Consider the following 12899-nt stretch of genomic DNA (forward strand, 5'->3'; position numbering starts at 1 on the left):
GCTAAAACATATGTGACTTTACTTTCATCCAAGAGATAATGCAAGAACAAATATTTAACCAACTGTTCTAAACAAATGTTTGAAAGAGTTACAGATTGTTATGGCACACTGCTGAATAAATCTTATTGAGGCCCAGTGATAGTTTACATACACCAAGACCTAACACAAGAACTTCCCAACATATAGAATAGGTATCATGTTTATGCTCTGTTAATATTAGCTTATATAATAAAAAAATAAAAAATTTACTAGCTTGACACAATTATTTTCTCATATCAAACAAAACAACAGAATGTGGGCTGTCACATTCAGACAATCTGGGCTAAAAGGGGCAAAATTTAATATTACTATCTTAAATAAGTAAAAAACAAAAATATATGAAATAATGGTTATTCAGACATTGAATATCAAGTAGGGTAGTAGCCTCTGAGAGTAGGGAAATATACTTGATAAACCCAACATTTGTTTCAGCTCATAATCCATAGAGTTTCCAGGAGAAAGTGAAATGAGAGAAAGCTCAGAGTTTGCTGAGCTTCCTAAATCAAGAAGACAGAGCTAATGATTTGCAAAAATCAGAGTGTCTAGAATTTAAAGGGCAGTGTACTAGAGGAGAACATACAGTTTATGGTAATAGCCCCAGAAATCTTCAGAATATTCCCTTTAAATCATTAGCTAACTACAGGTAAGTGCATACATGTAAGAAAGTTATTAGAATTTAGCAAAAGAATGACAGAAATGGAGCAAAGCAAACAATATATGCAGCTTACCCAGGGCTAAATCCAGTTTATTTTTCTGACTGCTGGAGTAAAGAAACCTCATAACCCATAAACTACTGGAAAGTGCATTTGGAAGTGTATTGCTTCAGTTGTGAGGCCAAAGTAGCATTTAACTAAAGGTTGCTCTGTTATCATGTAATAAAATTTTTAAAGCCTTAGAATTTCAAATTAACAGTGTCTCAGGGCAAACCTCAACAATATTTACAATGGAAACTTGGATTTTCAATTTCATTAGTTTTGAAAAACTCTTGAAAACCAGTTTGTGAATCTTTGTTTGTTGCCTGAGAGACACATGACTGATCAAACAGATATCAGCACGAAAGGGTTGTTCGGTGGACAATAAAGACCTGAAGTTTTGTTACACAATCAAGACATGTTTTCTGTGAACAACTTCGTCAAGAACCAAATTGTTAAAGAACCAACATGATTGATAGTCAAGGTTTGACTGTACCTCATAAAAAGTTATACAGAGACGAAAAAAGTAAATTCAAAATGTGTAGCATTTAATCAAAGAATACCAGGACTGCACAGAAGCAGAAAAGTACAAGTATTAAAAAAATAACCAATAAAAACCAATGAAAATTGGCATAGATAATAAATTAGTGGATGATAATATTAAAAGAGCTAATTAAATATTCTACATTTTGTTGAGTTAGAGGAACATTATTCAGTAAGGAGAAACATGGTATATATTAAAAAGAGTGAATGGAAATTCTAAAGATGAAAATTATAAGGTCATAGTTTAAAAATGCAATGGATAAGATAAACCGCAGAAGAAACACCTCAGAAAAATTAATGAAATGGAGGACATAGCAATAAGTGCGATCTACAATGAGCGATAGTCATAGAAAAAATACTGAAAAAATGTTAAAGCATCAGGAAATGATGAGATAAATGAAATCACTGTAATATTCCTGCAATTGTAGTTTCAGAGGACAGGGGTAAGAAAGAAATATTGGAAGAAAGAACAGCTACATTTTCCAAATTTTTTAAGAAATGATAAATTGAAAAATTCAAGAAGCTCAAACAACTCCAAGTAAACAAATTATAATGAAAACTAGACTTAGAAACATCATTACCAAATTGTTTAAAAGCAAAGACTAAAATCTTAAAAGGAATTAAGAGTAAAAAACATTTTGCACAGAAAAACAGAAATAAAAATGACAGGTAATTTCTTGTTGGGAAAAAAAAGCCAGGAGTAGTAAAAGTTTAAAAATCTGTTATTTGGAATTGTATTCTTAGTAAAATTACCTTTCAAAAATAAAGACATAATATGGATTATTTGAGACATAAAACTGCTGAAAAACATCTTCAGTAGCAAGTAATGGCATGTCAAGAAATGTAAAATATGGAAATATGGAATCTACAATGAAAATAAGAGTTCGAGAAATGATGACAAGAATACCAATACATATGTCTACAATCTACTCCCAGGGATGCAAGGATAGTACAATATACACAAATCAATAAATATAACATATGATGTAAACAATATGAAAGACAAAAATCACATGATCATATCAATAGATGCTGAAAAAGCATTTGATAAGGTACAGCACCCATTTATGATGAAAACACTCAGCAAAGTGGGAATAGAGGGAGCATACCTTAACATAATAAAGGCCATATACAAGAAACCTACAGTGAACACCATATTCAACAGACAAAAACTAAATGCTTTCCACCTAAGACAAGGCACAAAACAAGGGTGTCCACTTTCATCACTTTTATTCAACATAATGTTGGAACTTTTAGCTGCAGTGATCAGAAAAGAAAAAGAAATAAAGGGCATACAAATCAGAAAAAAGAAAGTATAATTGTCACTGTTTGCAGGTGACATGATAGTGTACAGAGAAAACCCTATACTCCACCAAAAAACTACTTGACCTAATAAATGAATTTGGCAAAACACCAGGGTATAGACTTCTGGCCAAGATGAAGGCATAGGTGGAAACACTGTGCCTCCTCGAACAACCAAGTTTGAAGACAATAAAGTTTTAGTAACAAAAACGCAACCAAAACACAGAAAATTGAACTGTATGGAAGTCCAACAACAAGGAACCATTCAGCCAGACTGGTAAGAGGGGCGGAGTCAGTGGCTGGTGGAATGGAGTCAGGCAGGCAAAAGCAGCTTGACCTAGGAGCGCGGGCAGCAGTTGGCGGATTCCAGGTGTGGGGTGGCAGCGGGCAGACTCAGTAGGCGTGCAAGGTGGCTGGCTGATTATGGTCACACATTCATGTGCAGATAACCAGGTGAAGGAGCAAGCTGTGAGACAGACTGCAAAGGCTAGGGCCCCAGCACCAGGAGGTAAAGCCTGAAAGCACCAATTGAAGAAACTTTCAAGGTTGAGGTGCCGGGAGAAGCTCCCAGGCTCACAGAAAGTTTGTTGGAGAGACCCACAGGGTCCTGGAGGGTGCACAGGCCCACACATCCGGGAGTCAGTACCAGAGGGGCCCAGTTTGCTTGCGGGAAGTAGCAGAGGGGACCAAAATCTGAGAGAGAGCAGAACAAATGCCATTACCCCTCTCTGACCCCGCCTCCACATACAGCGTCAGAACCCAGTGACTGGGTAGCCCCATTCTGGTGAACACCTAAGGCTCCGCCCCTCACACGTAATAGGTGCTACCTGACCAAAATATTATGGCTCAAGCAGAAAAAGAGCTCAAAGCCCCAGAGCCAATACTTTTAAGCAACCAAGAAATAGCCAACCTATCAGATGCACAGTTCAAAATACTGGTGATCCAGATGCTCACAGAACTAGTTGAATTTAGTCACAAATCAGAGGAACAAATGACGGCTAAACTAATTGAAATGAAGGGAAATGCACAGGAAACCAACAGTGATGAAAAGGAAACTGGGATTCAAATCAAGGGAGTGGACCAGGAGAAAGAAAAAATGACCAAACAGAAAAGAATGAGGAAACAAGAATTCAAAAAAAGGAGAGGCTTAGGAACCTCCAGGACATCTTTAAACATTCTAACATATGAATTATAGAGGTAGCAGAAGGGGAAGAGGAAGAGCAAGATGTAGAAACCTTATTTGAACAAATAATAAAGGAGAACTTCCCCAATCTGGCAAAGGAAATAGACTTCCAGGAAATCCAGGAAGCTCAGAGAGTCCCAAGGAAGTTGGACCATCATAATTGGACCCAAGGCACAGTTGGACCACCATAATGTGACCCAAGGCACATCATAATTACATTATCCAAGATTAAAATGAAGGAGAGAATCCTAGAAGCAACGAGAGATAAAGGGACAGTCACTTACAAAGGAGCTCCCATCATACTGTCAGCTGATTTCTCAAAAGAGACCTTACAGGCAAGAAGGGACTGGAAAGAAGTATTCCAAGTCATGAAATCCAAAGACCTCCACCCAACATTTCTCTATCCAGCAAAGCTTTCATTTAGAATGGAAGAGCAGATAAAGTGCTTCTCAGATAGGGTCAAATTCAAGGAGTTCATCATCACCAAGCCCTAATTATATGAAATGTAAGAGGAACTTATCTAAGAAAAAGAAGATAAAAAATAGGAACAGTGAACCTGGCTGTTGTAGCTCAGTGGAGCACAGGCCTGTGAACCAGAGTATCGCGGTTCAATTTCCAGTCAGGGCGCATGCTTGGGTTGCAGGCCAGTTCCCAGCAAGGGGCACACGAGAGGCAACCATACATTGATATTTTTCTCTCTCTCTCTCCTTTCCTTCTCCTCTAAATATAAATAAATAAAATCTATTAAAAATATGAAGAGTGAAAGGACAACAAACTCACAGTTATTAACAACCACACCTAAAACAAAAGCAAACTAAGCAGACAGCTAGATCAGGAGCAGAACCATAGAAATGAAGATCACATGGAGGGCTAGCAACAGGGGAGTGGGAGGAGAGGAAGGGGGAAGAAGATACAGAGAGTAAGTAGCATAGATGGTAGGTATAAAATAGACAGAGGGAAAGGCAAGAATAGTATGGAAAATACAGAATCTAAAGAACTTGTGATACATGAACATAAACTAAAGGGGGGGATGGTGGGGAAGGGGATGTGTAGGGTGGAGGGGGAATGAAGGAGGGGAGATGGGACAACTGTAATGGCATAATCAATAAAATATATTAAATAAAAACAAACAAACAAAAAAAAACAAAAAAACTCACTAGGATACAAAATCAACATTTTGTGTCGAAAACATTTTTGTACACTAACAATGAAATATGAGAAATGGAACATAGGGTGGAAATTCTATTTACTATAGCAATAAGAAAAATGAAATACTGAGGAATAAACTTAACTAAAGAAGTAAAAGACCAGTACTAAGAAAACCACAGAACACGGGAGAAAAAATTAAGGAAGACACAAATAAATGGAAGCATATCTTGTGCTCATGGATTGGAAGAATTAATATCATTAAAATGTCCATATTACCAGAAGCAATCTATAAATTCAATGAAATCCCTATTCAAATACCAATGACATTTCACAGATATATGACAAAATTTTCAAAAACTATTTATTTATTTTATTAAATGCTTTTGAATTTTATTATTGTTCAGGTACAGTTTTCTGCCTTTCCCCCTCATCCTTCTCTACCTCCCCACCCCTGTTTCTACCCATACCTTGGTTTTGTCCATGTGTCCTTTATAGATGTTCCTGTAAACCCTTCACCCTTTTCCTCCCATTATCCCCTCTCATATCCCCTCTGGTTACTGTCAGGTTGTTCCTAATTTTAATGTCTGTGGTTATATTTTTTTTTGTTTGCTTGTTTTGTTCATTAGTTTCCAGTTAAAGGTTAGATCGTATGGCATTTGTCTTTCACCACTTGGCTTATTTCACTTAGCATAATGCTCTCCAGTTCTATTCATGCTGTCACAAAAGGTAGGAGCTTCTTCTTTCTTTCTGCTGCATAGAATTCCATTGTGTAAATATCCCATAGATTTTGATTCATTCATTTACTGATGAACACTTAGGTTGCTTCCAGCACTTGGCTATTGTAAATTGTGCTGCTATGAAAATTGGGGTGCATAATTTCAAAAATTTATATGGAATCATAAATGACTCCGAATAGCCTCAGAAATTTTGAGAAAGAAGAACAAAGTAGGAGGGCTCACAATACTTGATATCAAATTATATTATGAGGCTATTATAATTAAAATAATATGGTACTGGCATAAGAACAGACACATAGACAAATGGAACAGAATAGAGAGCCCAGAAATAACCCTTGTTAATATGGTCAGTTAATATTTGACAAAGGGGTAGGAACATAAAAGAGAGTAAAAACAGGCTTTTCAATAAATGGTGTTGGGAGATCTGGACAAACACATGCATAAAAAAGAACTAGACCACCAACTAATACAATACACCAAAATCAACTGAAGACAAATAAAAGACTTAAATAGAAGTCATGACACTATGAAAGTCCTAGAAGAAGACATAAGCACAAAAATTTCAGATGTTCCATGCAGCAATATTTTCACTGATGCATCCTCTAGAATGAGAAATATAAAGAAAAGAATATTCAAATGGGGTTACATCAAACTAAAAAGTTTCTGCACAGCTAAAGAAAACATCAACAAAATGGAAAGGGGACCAACTGAAGGGACACCATATTTGCCAATGAAATTTCAGACAAGGGTTTGGATCTCTAAAATATATAAAGAACTCACATGACCACACACCAGGAAGACAAGCAATCCAATTAAAAAATGGGCCAAGGACCTGAATAGATGCTTCTCCAGGGAGAACATACAGAGGGTCCATAGACCCCTGAAAAAAGGCTCACTATCACTAGCCATTAGCAGATGAAAGTTAAAACCACAATGAAATACTACTTCACACCTATGAAATGGCCACTATTAATTAATCAACAAACAAGTGCTGGTGAGGTTGTAATGAAAAGGGAACTCTAATGCACTGTCGAAATGCAGACTGGTGCAGCCACTGAGGAAAACAGTATGGAATTTCCTCAAAAAGTTAAAGATGGAACTGCCTTTCTTCCCAGCAATCCCATTGCTGGAACTATACATTAAGAATCCCGCATCACCAGTTCACACCAATGCACACCAATGTTCATGACAGCATCATTTGCAATAGCCAAGTGCTGGAAACAGCCTTAATGCCTACCAGTAAATGAATGGATCAAAAAATTATGGTTTATTTACACAATGGAATACTAGACAGCAGAAAGAAAGAAGGAACACCTACCCTTCAAGACAGCATAGATGCAACTAGAGTGCATTATGCTAAGTGAAATAAACCAGGCAATGAAAGATAAATATCCTATGATCTCATCTATAAGTGGAAACTAAAAGACAAAACAAACAAATGAGCAGCATAGAACTAGAGACTTGGAAATAAAGAACAAATTTACAGCGAACAGAGGGGAGGTGGGAGAGAAGTGACTGGGGAAAGAATGAAAAGGGGCATACAAAATACCATGAATAGATGACTTATGGGCATGGAAAACATGGGAGAATTGACTGTGGCAGTAGGTTAGGATGGGGTTGGGTTAGCAATGGGGAAAAATGTGGGACAACCATAACTGAACAACAATAAATAAAAATAAAAAATAAAACAGTTGTAAAGTGTTCATCTCCATAGAAAATGCTAAAATATATTTGAAAGTTGCCCTGATTGGTGTAGCTCAATGGATTGAGCTCAGGCTGTGATCCAAAGTCTTCCTGGTTCGATTTCCAGTCAGGGCACATGCCTGGGTTGTGAGCCAGGTCCCCAGTCAGGGGAGTGTGAGAGAAAACCACACATTGATGTTTCTCTCCCTCTCTTTCTCCTTTCCTTCTCCTCTCTCTAAAAATAAATAAACAAAATATTTTTAAAATAAAATATACTTAAAAATTAAATGAGATCAGATTAATTGAGATTAATTATATAAATCACAAAAATAATAAAATGTAAGACATAGTTATTAAACAGATGAGAAAAATAAAACCTTAATAATACTCAATAAAAAAGAGACAAAAATGATGAAAAGAGAAGAAAGATATAGGGCAACTATTAACCAAATAGATATAAATGATAGATTTGGATGAAATATAGCACTAATCACAGTAAATATAAATGTTTTAAACAGCCCAAAACAAAAGAAAAGTTTCAAATTGGATACAAAAGTGAGATCAAACTCTATGGTGCTGACTTTAAATATAAAGATACAAATATATTAAAATGATAAAAAGTCCAAAACTATTCTTTGCTACTTCTTTTTTAAAAAGTCTGTACCATTATACTAGTATATATAGATTTTTTTGTATTTTGAAAAATTGCTTTAATTATTTAACCTAAAATACACATTCAACAAATAGACAACTAAATTCTTCTGTTGGTGAAAATGTCCATCTTTTTAAACAATTTTTGTTCAAGTACAGTTGTCTCCATTTTCACCCCACCATGGCCCCCCACCCCACACATCAATGCCTCCCACCTTTGAACTTACCCCTTTGGTTTTGTTCCTATATCCTTTATACATGTTTCTTGATGAACCTTCCCTTATTTTCCCCCATAATCTCTCCCCGACCCTCCCCTCAGGTTACTGTCAGTTTGTTCTTAGTGTCAATGTTTCTGGTTATATTTTACTTGCTTGTTCATTTTGTTGATTATGTTCTACTTATTGGTGAGATCGTATGGTATTTGTCTTTCACTGCCTGGCTTATTTCACTTAGTATAATGCTCTCCAGTTGCATCCATGCTCTTGCAAAGGGTATGATAGAATATAGACTTCTGAGAAAAAAGCATTATCAGAAACAAACATGGACTTCAATAGTGTTAAAGTAGTCAATAAATCAAGAAATATAATTGTTAATTTTCATTTTAATAAAAGAGTTTCAAACTTTATGAAATAAAATATATATAGACACTAAGGAAGTAATACTCAAAGCCATAAGAGTACAAATCTTCCATGCAGAAACACTCCAAATAACTTCTATAGACAGTTTGCCCTAAAAGAGGTAAAGCATAAATCCCTAAGCCTTAGAAATAGGCTATGTATAATGACTTCTTTCCAAAGAGCATAAGAAAAAGAGGAAAATGGAACAATATTAAGTGAAGGACCCTGTCAAACACTACTTCAGCCAGGTGACTAAAGTAAACATAAATAATGATAAATGTTAAATGTATGTACCCTTGATACAATATCCTAAAAATGGCACTTTACCTCTGTGATTATCCCATCGTGTTGTGTGTTTATTAAGTTTTTTTGAAGAACTTATTTTATTGTGTGTACATACCATAATATGTTTACCCATTTTTATGGTGATAGATATGTAGTTGTTTCTTATTTTTGCTTTTACAAATAAAGCTGTGATGAATGTTTATATACAACTATTTAGGTGGGCACTTATGTTCATTTCTTTTGGGTAAATATGTAAAAGTGGAATAACTGGACCCAATGGTAAATGTATATTTATTTTTAAGACGGTTTCAAAATGTTTTCCAAAATGGTATTAATGTGTGCATTTTGTTCTGTACATCATGGCTAGAGGTATTGAAATGTGTTTAAATCTGACTTATAGATTTGTCTGTTCTTTACTTTCTATGTCTTATTTTATATCTTTTGAAACTCTTATTAGGAAAATAAATATTAAGGTCCATTTTATCTTTATCTTTATCTTTATCTCCTTTAATATTATACAATTCCTTCTTTGTTTCTGATAATTCTCCTTCTCAGAAACCTATATTTTCTAATATTAAAATAGCCAATAAAGGAGACAAATAGATATTGATGATTTAGAGCATTGAAGTTGTACCTCAGGCAGAAAGGGAAACCAGTACAGACTGTGGCATGTATTTTACCATACAGACAATCAGAGGGTGTAGACCATATTGTGCCATGTTTTAATTCTGAAAAAAAAAAAAAAAACACTGAAGACTGCATTCTTCCAAAACTAGGAAAGAAACCAGGGAGAAAAAAAATTCTTAGTTCCTGGAAACAGAGTCTCTGATCAAGAACAAAGGAAAAGGAAATGCCAAAGATATCAGCACATCAAATCCCAGAATCACAGCTGCAAATCCACCATAGAACAATGTGTTCTAAGACACAGGGAATAGAATTATCTGGAATGACAAGCTCTCTCTCCAAAGAAGAAACATAAACTGATTAACNGTGGCATGTATTTTACCATACAGATAATCAGAGGGTGCAGACCATATTGTGCCATGTTTTAATTCTGAAAAAAAAAAAAACACTGAAGACTGCATTCTTCTAAAACTAAGAAAGAAACCAGGGAGAAAAAAATTTCTTAGTTCCTGGAAACAGAGTCTCTGATCAAGAACAAAGGAAAAGGAAATGCCAAAGATATCAGCACATCAAATCCCAGAATCACAGCTGCAAATCCACCATAGAACAATGTGTTCTAAGACACAGGGAATAGAATTATCTGGAATGACAAGCTCTCTCTCCAAAGAAGAAACATAAACTGATTAACTGATGTAATGTTTTTGTGCAAAATTGTACTGAAATTATATTAGAATGTGTGAGATTTAATAAGTAAAAAGAAAATTAAATGAAGAAGGCAACTTTCAAATGAAACAAAAACTAACAAAAGAAAATAAACTGTTCAGTTGTAAATAATATGTAAGAAGACATATACAATGTGTAATACACACTAAAGCAAAAAGTGTAATATAATGATATTGGGAATACTGGAAGAAATGCAGAGAGAACGGCAGTGGAATATCATGTCATCTTCTATCACAGAAAATCAATATAGACTTCTGGTCAATTAATTGACCAGAAGTCTGGTCAACTGATGGTTGTTCAATTGACAACCATCACTCAGAACTATCAGATTGAGTAGAATGAATGTCTGACAACTACAAAATTAAAGAAACCATATTTCTACAGATTGGTAGAAGGTATGGAGATGCAGAACAGGCTGGTCTCACATCTTTGTGTGGTGGATAAAAATTCAGGAGGGGTCTGGCTGGTATAGCTCAGTGGATTGAGCTCGGGCCTGGGAACCAAAGGATCATGGTTCAATTCCCAGTCAAGGCACATGCCTGGTTGCAGGCCAGTTTCCAACAGGGAATACACTAGAGGCAACCATACATTTATATTTCTCTCCCTCTCTCCATTCCTTCCCCTCTAAAGATAAATAAATTTAAAAAAAAATTAAATATACCTCCAGAGTGTTTTTATAATTGTTTCTTCTACATACTCCCCCAAAAAAATTCAGGAGAGAGAAAGATGGCAGAAGGCAGTGAAATGAAATGGTGAATATGCTGAATGACTTCAATGAAGTCATTAGTGAAAGTGAAAACAATTCAGGAGGGATATCTTGGGAAGAAAGAGCCAGAGCCCTACACCAGGCTTCCCAGCCCAGAGTTCCAGTGCTAGAAAGATAAGTCCCCATAATTCTGGCTGCAAAAATCAGCAAGAATTAAGTTGAGAGAAGAAACTTCTGGAGTCCCCAGCAGTTCCCTTAAAGAACCCATCCACATACTTAGACTCACCTCTCTGAACACCAGCATGAAGGTAGCAGCTTGAAAGGCAACAGTGGCATACAGGGAGGAGATAAAGCTTCAGGCACAAAACGCAGGAGCTGGGGATACCTTTCCCCAGACAGAAGAGGAGGCAGAGGCCATTATCTCTTTTTGGAGCCTTTGCCCCACAGATTCAAAAAAACAGGAAGCAAGCGCAATACCTAAGACTCTATCTACCTGGCTAACATTGTTTGTTCCACTCTGGAGATCCCCTGTGACTCCACCCCACCCAAATAATGGACCCACCTAAATGGTTAGCCATGATTTTTACATATGAATGGCTGGTCTTGGTTCATGCTCCATAACTTCTTAAATCCTATCAAGCAAGTTGGTCTCAGTAAGCCCTCAACACCCCCAAATCCCCATACCTCTAGCTAAGTGGCCCCAGGCCTGGCACTAGTAGCAGCCAGCCTAGATATACGACTTGGCTTGACCTGGGAATCTCTAAGAATGGCACAAGTAGCAGCCACCTCAGACTGCCACCTCAGATCACCACCTCAGAAACCCTAGAGCCTGCACAGCCAGTGGAAAGCTACAGACCACATCAGATCACTACCGCCATGCCGTTGAGCAGGTAGTCCTCTACAGAGGACAGAGGAAAGTGGTAAGTGGTCACAGCCAATCCTTGCAGCTGGCTGGCCTGGTTAAATCCCTCCCATTGATCTGCCAACAGCAATCAAGTCTCAACTACAGGTCGAGTGTATACTTAGGTCACACAGAAGGTCCACCTTGAGTACTCAGCCTGGCTGATAGAAGAGGCTATGCCATTGGACCCTACAAGACCTACATTAGGCCATGCTACCAAGACAGGGAGTCATAACAGCTCTACCTAATACACAGAAACAAACATAGGGAGGCCACCAAAATGAAGAGACAAAGAAACATGGCCCAAATGAAAGAATCGATCAAAACTCCAGAAAAATAACTAAATGAAATAGAGATAAGCAATCTATACAGAAATCAAAGCATTGGTTATAATGATGCTAAAGGAACTTAGGGATGACCTCAACAGCATAAAAAAATCCAGTCAGAAATAAAACAATACAAATTGAAATAAAGAACAATTTACAAGAAAACAGTAAAGTAGGCGAAGCCAAGAATAAAATTAATTATTTGAAACATAAGTAAGCAAATAACCATTCAGAATCAAAAGGGAAAAAAATTCAAAGAAACAGGTATAGTGTAAACTGCCTCTGTGACAACTTCAAAAGGTCTAACATTCACATCATAGGGTTGCCAGAAGTAGAAGAGAAAGAACAAGAAATTGCAAATCTCCTTGAAAAAATAATGAAAGAAATTTTTTCTAATTTGGTGAAGGAGATACACATGCAGGTCTTGGAAGCACAGAGAGTCCCAAACAAGATGTGTCTGTGGAAAGAAGCCTACTCCAAGACACATCATAATGAAAATGCTATAGGTTAAGGAGAAAAGAGAGAATCTTAAAAGCAGCAAGAGAAAAGCAGTTATATATCTACAGGGAAGTTCCCATAATACTGTCAGCTTATTTCTCAGAAGAAATTTTGCATTAAAAATATTTTTAAAAAGTAAATAAATAAAATCTTCAAAAAGAAAAAAAAGAAATTTTGCATGCTAGAGGAGATTGGCAAGAAATATTCATAGTCATGATAAGCAGGGACCTACAGCTGAGA

This window comes from Sturnira hondurensis, unplaced genomic scaffold (assembly GCF_014824575.4).
Source record: "Sturnira hondurensis isolate 20B ecotype Veracruz unplaced genomic scaffold, ASM1482457v3 Scaffold0001989, whole genome shotgun sequence".
Classification (NCBI taxonomy): Eukaryota; Metazoa; Chordata; class Mammalia; order Chiroptera; family Phyllostomidae; genus Sturnira; species Sturnira hondurensis.